Genomic DNA, 9,524 nt, shown 5'->3' on the forward strand with positions numbered 1-9,524 from the left:
CTCTTGCTCAGGCTGGTTTCGAACTGCGGAGCTCAAACAATCCGCCCGCCTCGGCCTCCCAGAGAGCTAGGATTACAGGCGTGAGCCACTGTGCCCTGCCTAAATTCTTAATAAAGTTCATACCTTACAATGAATCATGGTGTCTTTATATATTTATAGCATTACATGTCCTGGCATGATGGCTGCCTGAGGAGTTTGATCAGGTTTGAAAATCTTCAATGCATCAGTTTTAATTTTTGTTGTGATATTTCAAATATCTATGTACATCTAGAGTTTCTATGATTTACATACCTAGAAATATTTAATGCAATTATAAATATTTTAGTTATAAAAACCTTTCTCACTAATTGCAAGCCCTTTGGATCCTTCTGTGGAAAAATTACAAATATAAGGAAAGTTACAGAAAATAAAATCACAATGTATAAAACTTTCATTGGTTGCCTTTCATGAATTTTAGGTTAGTCCTCAACCTGAACTAGCTGAAGTTGCTTCAGGCTGTGTCTAACTCATGGCAGTATACCAGCTGTAGAAGAATTCTAAGAGTTGCTTTCCAATGTTCTGAATATACTGTGTAAATTAACAAAGACTGTGACTTCCTGTATGCTTTCTTAATAAATAAAATTTATTGAATGCTTACTATTGCCAGCCACTGTGCTAAATGCTTTACATAAATTACTGACTTTGATTCCTCATTTTCTCAATATAAAACTTGGAGAGCTTAACTAATATGCTTAACCCCACCCACCAGGCAGGTGGCTGAACTGACAGTGTGTCCCCAAAACTGGTATTCTTAGCCACTATGCTATTCTACCTCCTTAGAGGATAAATGTAAAATAGCTGCTTAATTTGATGAAAACAGATTTAAAAAATATTTGGTCATCCTTCCGATTGTGCTTATGCGGTCTTGAAGTCTCAGCCCTGCAGAGACTCAGAGTTTTCTTGACAAATGATACAACTTAGAAATTTGCAATTACTATGCAGAGCATCACGGAGCCAGTCTCAATCTCAACAGACCTGTGTGCTTGAAAATCCAATCCTTTGTGAAACGGCTGAGCATGTTCATAAATTGGAAGAAGCTTCAGTAGAATGGCCTTCCATGACCTCTTTTTCTGCCACAATCAGAATGATGTTGTGAGGCCGGGGGGTGCAAAAAGGTGAAGACTATTTATTTCATGGCAACCTTTTGCAGGGCATAGTTGGTGGTGGGTGGTGTGTGTGTGTGTGTGTGTGTGTGTGTGTGTGTGTGTGTGTTGTGAAATTCTCTCATTTTAATTAAAAAACACTTAACATGTTCAATTCAAAACTACAAATCTAGCCATAAATTTAACAAGAAAATTTGTTACCTATTTTGTTTTGTAAATGCCAGTATGGGGATATTGTCAGGATAATGCTACCTTTGAAATATTAGGTGTTTGTGGGAGGCAAGTATTGGTTTATACAGATTTGTATTTGTAGTTAGAAAATTAAAATTATTTTTAAAGACTAAAGTATGTTTTTTAAACTTGGAAACAAAAATCTCCTAGACTGCTCAAAGTGTAAAGAGTTCACTTGAACACATGGATATAACTTTTTGAATTTTTATATGTTAAACCCGAAATATAATTTTTTTGATATAAGATCAAAATAAGAAACTAATTAGGCAAATAAACTGATGAACTATTTGAAAAATATAGCAAATATTTTCTTAAAAACAAAATAAACCAACACATGGACTATAATGAATGACTCTGTATATATTGCTTCTCCTTCTTTTTGCTCTACAATGTATGCTGTCTAAACATAAAAGACAGACATTGACAGAAATGGAAGGAGTGGGGTGTAGGCTATTGTAGCATATCTTGCCTTCAAATCAACACAATACTTCGGTGTGTGAAAAGCAGTTGTGAGATAGATAGGTGATTTTCTACTTCCCAGGAGTCATTTCTGTGAGCCAGAGAATGAACAGCAACACCTACTAAACTTACATCAGAAGATATTTTCACATATGAGTATGTGAAGTGATTATGGAGTACCAATTTGTAGGAGAATTATTAAGCTCTATATTAGATCTGCTACAATAATGAAATTTTGCTCTTGGATCTACAGTAATATTACTAGATTATTTTTCCAAGCCAGGAGGACCTATTGACTGTAATGAATGTTCCCTCTGTACTCAGAATGTATGGAGGAGATCCATGCAGGGTTTTCATCGGTCCTAACCAACTGTTATAAATAAGGTCCTTAGGAGTTCCCATCGTACATTACTATAGTGCTGGATCCGGGGGTGGAATGGGAGGTAGGTCAGTATATGAAAAACTTGAATTATTCATCCAATTATTATTTCCTGAGCACCTATTATGTGTGCTTTGATACAAAGGAAGAGTGCATTCATGAAACCATCTATGAAACCCCAAAGAAGCAGTTTAGCAAAGTGATTAAGAGTTTGAGTTCAAATCTTGGTTCCAACACTTACTGGTTGTTAATCTTAGACAAGCTTCTCAGTCTTTCTATACCTGTTTCCTCATTTGTAAATGAGGATAATACATTTGTCCTACTACAACATGTGTTTGTGTGATGTGAATTGACTCGTTCATATTAGTGGATGAAGAAATACTGTTAGGATAATGAAGCAACTATGTTGGTTCATATGAGGTTTTTTTCCCATGCGTTCATGATTTGTATCATCAAATACCCATAGCTGAACACAAAGTATATTGAAGCCCTGGGTGCAGCACGTCATGAGGGTGTGCAGGGCTGTGGATGATGCAGCCTGACTGCCTGCCCAGTCTTCCCTGTGGGTTGGTTTGACCACACGATCTGGCCAGAAGTGATTGTTTGCATGGTTCTTTCTGGCTTTGGTACATGTTGTCTCTGCAAGAAGCCTCCATCCTTTCTTGGAGTCAAACTCCACATTTAAAAAAGAAAAAGTTCTGTGTTTTCTACAGCATTTTTTTTACATGGTTAAGAAGGAGGCAAACCACACATAAACTATCATTTCTTTGATTGTTAGGTATTTATCACCTTTTAAAAATATGCTATTTTAAAAAAAATATGCTACTTCTTTAAAAAAGTTAATGTCATGGTTAGAAAGTTGCATGAGTTTGAATGGTCTGCTCCTAACTCCGTCTTCACCATGAACCATGGTAGTATTACTGTAAAATTTTGCAGAATGTCATGGTTTTTAGGAACGTGTATACTGCATTATAGTGGAAAAACTTGAACACTTTATGTATAAACGTTAGATGATACTGGTACTCAATAATATTTGCCATTATCAAAGGAAACATTTAGCTAAATTCCCCTGCTCATGATGTCCTGAATCAGGGCCACCCAAGTGGCTGCACAGGTTTGCCTAACTCAGGGAAGGGGAGGGGAGTACACCAAAGACATTGCATGTCTGTGTGTGTATTATAATTTCCTGGTGGGTGGGGGTAAAGTCTCTGATTTTAACAACAGTGATATAGTGTGATAATAGTAAACTGTCTTGAAGAAGGACCCTTTCTAAGTAAGTAGCACAGACGTTCTGTTTAGGGCCAGCAGAGGCCCTGCCCTGAATAATCTTTTAAGCTTCTATAAGCCTTTTATTTGTAGTCAGATTACAAATTATAGGGTATAATTATTTATTTATGTCTATTTTTAACGTGTGATCAGTGGCTTAATTTATGCGGAATCATGGCATTTTTAGGGGGAGACAAGCTATGACATTGCGGCAAAGCAGACTCCAGTGATTTTGTTTGCACAAGTGATTTCTGCAACCAGGGCTTGAGGCAATTTGGTAACATTTATCTTTGACATCCTTTTCTTACTTTCTTTTTCTCCTTGAGCTTTGTAATTGGAGTTTGAAAGAAATTCAGCTCCAGAAGTTCACACTTGTGAGATCTTCATGAAGTAACTTACTGTCTTCAGTGTTCAAGTTTCTTGTCTGTAAAGTGGAGGCAAAAATATCCATTTAGTAGCGGTATTTTGAGGATAAAATAAATAATGTAAATGAGTTGTCGTTCACCTCTTCCACTGGTAGAACGTCTAGAAGTATTTTTTTTTGTTGTTGTTTATACAATACTATGAAATGTTGATATATAAAATAAAAATAACCAAACATATGATTTTTTTCCCTGAGGCCATTAAAAATTATGATAAATACAAATGTACTTCTTAAATAATAAGACCTGAAAGTTGAAATTACTCCTTGATCCACAGGCTGCAGAATGAATGTTGTGTTAGCAGGTATGAAAACAACATGAATCTTTTTGTATATCTCTATCGGAGTTCTTGGGTGACTAGGTGCGTTACCAATGAACAGTTTTATATTTTGAAAGGAATCTTTTATTTTCTGAACAGCAGTAGGCTTAAAACATTCAGTAAACCATGTTGTAAACATGTGCTGTCATCCAGCTTTGTTGTTCTGTTTACAGAACACAGGCAGAGTAGGTTTAGCATAATTTTTAATGGCCTTAGAATTTTTGGAATAGTAAAGGAGCATGGATTTCCACCTAAAGTCACCGCTGCATTAACCCCTAACAAGATTCAGCCTGTCCTTTGAAGCTTGGAAGCCAGGCATTGATTTCTCTGGCTATGAAAGTTCTAAATGACATCTTCTTCCAGTAGAAGGCTGTTCTGTCTACATCGAATATCTGTTGTTTAGTGTGGCCACCTTTATCAATTCTCTTAGCTTCTGGATCTTCTGGATAACTTGCTGCAGCTTCTACACCAGCACTTGCTGTTTCGCCTTGCAATTTTATGTTATGGAAGATGGCTTCTTTCCTTAAACCTCATGAACCAACTTCTGATTGGTTCCAACTTTTCTTCTGTAACTTCTTCACCCCTCTCTCAGCCTTTACAGAATTGGAGAGAATTAGGGCCTTGCTCTGCATTAGGCTTTGGAGTAAGGGAATGTTGTAGCTGGTCTCATTTTCTATCTAGACCACTGAAACTTTCTCCATGTTAATAATAAGGCTGTTTCATTTTTGCATGTTTACTCCACCTTAATTTCCTTTCAAGAGCTTTTCCTTTCCTTTGTGTTCATAACTCAGCAAATTGTTTGGAGAAAGAAGCCTAGCTTTTGGCCTGTCTTGATTTTCCACATGCCTTCTTCACCAAGCTTTTGATTTAAAGTGAGAGATGCAACTTTCCATTTCACTTGAACACTTACAGGCCATTGTAGGGTTATTAATTAGTGAAATATCAATATTGTTATGTCTCAGGGAATAGGGAAGCCCAAGGACAGGGAGAGAGATGGAGGAGCAGCTGGTTGGTGTATCAGTCAGAACACATACAATATTTATAGATTGTTTGTCATCTTATATGGGCAAAGTTAGTGGTGCCCCCTATTATTAATACAATAGTAACATCAAAGATCACTGATTAGAGATCACCATAACAGATACAGTAATAATGAAAAAGTTAAGAATGTTGTGTGAATCACCGAAATGTGACACAGAGACATGAAGTGAGCACATAATGTTGAAGAAATGGCGCCTAAGACTTGCTCAAGGTGGGGTCGCCACAAACCTGCGATTTGTAAAAATCGCAATAAAGCAAAGCGCAATAAAATGAGGTGTGTCCGCACTCTAAGCCATCTGCTGTGACAAATAGCCATGAAATTGGCCTTGTTCATAGACTGTAGGTCTCTGGGGGCAACAAGGGATCAGGGTTGGCTTCAGTAGACATCCCATCTATTATTAACTACCATTTCCTTCCCAACCCTGGGGTTCTCAGAGCTTCTGGGATCGGTGTTGTGTTTCATTAATATTGGAAAATTCTCAGCTATTATCTCCTCAAATATTTCTTCTGCCCTGTATTTTCTCTCTTCTCTCTCTGGGTACCCAATCACCTGTCTGTTAGACTATTTGGTATCGTGTCATAGCTCTTATACACTCTTTTTTCCCTACATTCTTTTTTCCTCTTTGTATTTTAGTTTGGATAATTTTTATTGGCATATCTGCAAGTACACCATTTCTTTTCTTAGGTGAGTATGAATCCAGTCTGCTGATAAGCCCCTCAAAAATTGTTTTCATCTATGATAGTGCTAGCCAATGGAAACTTTGGGTTGACGAAAATATTTCTTGTGTTGTCCAGTACAGTAGCAACTAGCCACATGTGACTAGCACTTGAAATGTGGCTAGTGTGACCGAAGCAACGAATTTTAAATTTTATTTAATTGTAATTAGTTAATTTAAATTTTGATAAAAATAGCCACATTTGTTAGTGGTTATTATATTGGACAACACAGATTTATGATACTATGTTTTTATTTCTAGAATTTTTATTGAACTATTATCATTTCAACTTTGCTGAAATTATTCATCTGTTCAAGTATGCTGTTCACATTTCCACTTGATTCTTTAATATATTAATCATAGTTATTTTTAAGTTCCTCTCTGATAGTTTCAACATCTGGGTCACTGCTGAGTCTAGTTCTGTTGAGTACTTTATTTCTTGACAACGGTTGTTTTTTTCTTGCTTTGTTGTGTGTCTCATTAATTTTGATTTAATATTGGATATCCTATGTTGAGAAGTGGTAGAGAAATTGAGATAAATAGAACTTATGCCCCCAAATGGGCATGCCTGTTCGTAAGGATGTTAGTGTGGAAAGTTGAGCCAGTATAATCAGGGGTTGAGCTGTTCCTGCTTCACCCTTAATCTTTTTTTTTTTTTTTTTTTTTGTGAGCACTTAGTAATGGTCGGTGGAATAAAACTTATCAGTAAGAAATCCACTTGGATTTGTGGATTCCAGTTATTTTAAGCTATCACACTAGCCTCTAATCAGTTTTTGAGAATTTGTTAAAATTTTAGCTGATTTCTTCTTATCTACTTTTAATATGGTTGTTTCTTTCTCTCACGACCTTTCTCTCCTTTTAAGTCCTTCTAACTCTTTGGAATTTACTTCACTTGATTGCCTTGTGTCCTTGTATCTCTGATATCTCTGATAGGCTCAAGAAAGATTTTAGTTGTTTTTGTTTTAGATAAATTATCTAGCTTCTTTTCTGTTGTTGTAGGGTGGGAACAACATTCTCTTGTGGAGTCTGTAACACATCCTAAATGGAAGCAGAATCAGCTAGGACAGGCTTTGAGTCAACTTCGTAGCCTGTGAAGGAAAGCCATGGAGACTTATGACAGTTCAGTAGAAGAAAAAGTACGTCTTGGTGAGGCAGGTAGTATCCTGTTTACAAACAGTAGTAAAGAAATAGGTACTGGATAACAAGTATAGGGAAAGGGGTAGTAACCTTTAAAGAAATGACAAAGAAGTAGAACTTCCAAATTTACATGGAAAATATTGGAATGCATAGTTTATTTAAAAAATTAAAAAAATAAGATTCAAGAAAAAGAGGTAACTGGTATAAATTACATGAAAAACATAAGAAAATATTTTGGAAATAAAAGTTTAGTAAATGGATTTGTTACACTTGTAAATGGACCTGAATTAATCTATTAAAAGACAGAGACTGTCAGTGGGCTCACTAAAATCCCTACTATGTGACTTCACAAAAATACACTTACAGGAATAATGAATAGAGGGGCAAAGAGGTCTTAGGAAAATACAAACAAGAAGAAAGCAGAAATGGTAATATTGCTATCAGATAATAAAGAACGTCAGGCTAAAAGCAGTAAACAAAGTAAAGTGAGACATTATGTAATGATAAATATAAAAATTTAATTAGAGTATTGTGGCAGAGATCACTATATGTCCACCAAAACCTGGTACATGCTAACACAACCAGTGCATCAAAGAGAAAATCAAATGGGAAATTGCAACAAGGAGGCAATATAATGAAATTCTGAGAATGCAGACTTTGAAGCCATTTGGTCTAGGTTCTAATCCTGGTTCTCCTACATACCAGGTGTAAGACAAGACCCTGGGGAATTTTCTTACCCTTTCTGTGTCTCAGTTTCCTCACCTGTTAAAATAGGAGCAATAATTGTACCTATACAATAGATCTGTCATTAGGATAAATGAATTAACACCCATAAAAAGTTTTAGAACGGGATGTGGCACATGGGGAGCTATGAAAAATGTACTCGGACAAACACTAGAAAACAATGGAAAGTTGGAGACTACCATAGGCATAATGGCACTCCTGATGTCCGTGCTCTAATCCTAGAACCAATGAATATGTTACGTTACATGGCAAAAGGGATTTTGAGGGCGTAATTAAGGTTTAGGACCTTGAAATAGAGAGATTATCCTGGATTATCTGAGTGGGCCCAGTATAATCACATAAGCCTATAAAAGCAAAGAGCTCTCATCAGCTGGAGACAGTGAGACATAGTAGAAAAAGAAGCCAGGGAGATTCTAAGCATAAAAACTATTTGCTGTGCCACTGCTGGTTCTGAGATGTAGGGGCCCATGTGCAAGAACCAGAGAGAGGCTTCTTGGAGCTGATAGCAAGCAAGGAAATTGGGAGGAAGAACTTCAGTTCTTCAACCACAGTCCTAAAATATTATGATCATATAAATCTGTGCTGAAAGAGTATTCAATAAAATTCAACACTCATTTGAAAACCACATATCCTGCAAAGGACTATACAAATGGTATGTCTAGAATATAAACAGAACTCTCAAGGTAAACAATACAATTAAAAAATGAGAAAAAGACATAAAGAGACATTTCACCAAAGAGGATATATAGATGGCAAATAAGCACATGAAAGGATGTTTAAGGTTGTTAGCCGTTAGAGATATGCAAATTAAAACTATAATGAGATATCCTTATAAACCCATTGGAATGGCTAAAATAAACAATAGTGACAGCACAAGATGCTGGCAAGGATGCAGAGAAACTGGATCTCTCTTACATTGCTGCTGGGAATGCCAAGTGGAACACCACTCTGGAAAAGAGTTTGGTAGTTTGTCAAAACCAAACATGCAACTACCATGTGACCCAGCAATCGCACTCCTGGGTATTTATCCTAGAGAAATGAAGACTTAGAGTAAAAACCTCTTCACAGTTATTTATTGCAGCTTTATTGGTAATAGGCTGTACATTTGATGTACTTCAGTGGGTGAATGGTTGAACAATTTGTGGGATATCCATACCATGGAATACTACTCAGCAATAAAAAAGAATAAACTAGTAATATGTGCAAGAACCTGGGTAAATCTCCAGAGAATTATGCTGAGTGAAAAACGCTAATGCCAAGAGATTACATGTCGTATGATTGCATTTACATACCATTCTTGAAATGTCAAAATTATACATATGGAGAACAGATTAGTGGCTGCAGGGGTGGAGGAGGGGTGGGAGGCAGGAAGGAAATGACATAACATTTCTATAAAACGGTGACATGAGGGATCCTTGTGGTGATGGAGATGTTCTGTATCTGGACTGTATCAGTGTCAATATCCTGGTTGTGATATAGTTTCATAAGTTGTTACATTGAGGAACACCGAGTAAAGAACACAAAAGATTTCTCTGTGTTATGTCTTAAAACTCCATGTGGGCCGGGCGCGGTGGCTCACGCCTGTAATCCTAGCTCTCCGGGAGGCCAAGGCGAGTGGATTGTTTGAGCTCAGAAGTTCGAGACCAGCCTGAGCAAGAGCAAGACCCC

The sequence above is a fragment of the Propithecus coquereli genome, unplaced genomic scaffold, assembly GCF_000956105.1.
Source record: "Propithecus coquereli isolate 6110/MARCELLA unplaced genomic scaffold, Pcoq_1.0 Scaffold376, whole genome shotgun sequence".
Taxonomy (NCBI): Eukaryota; Metazoa; Chordata; class Mammalia; order Primates; family Indriidae; genus Propithecus; species Propithecus coquereli.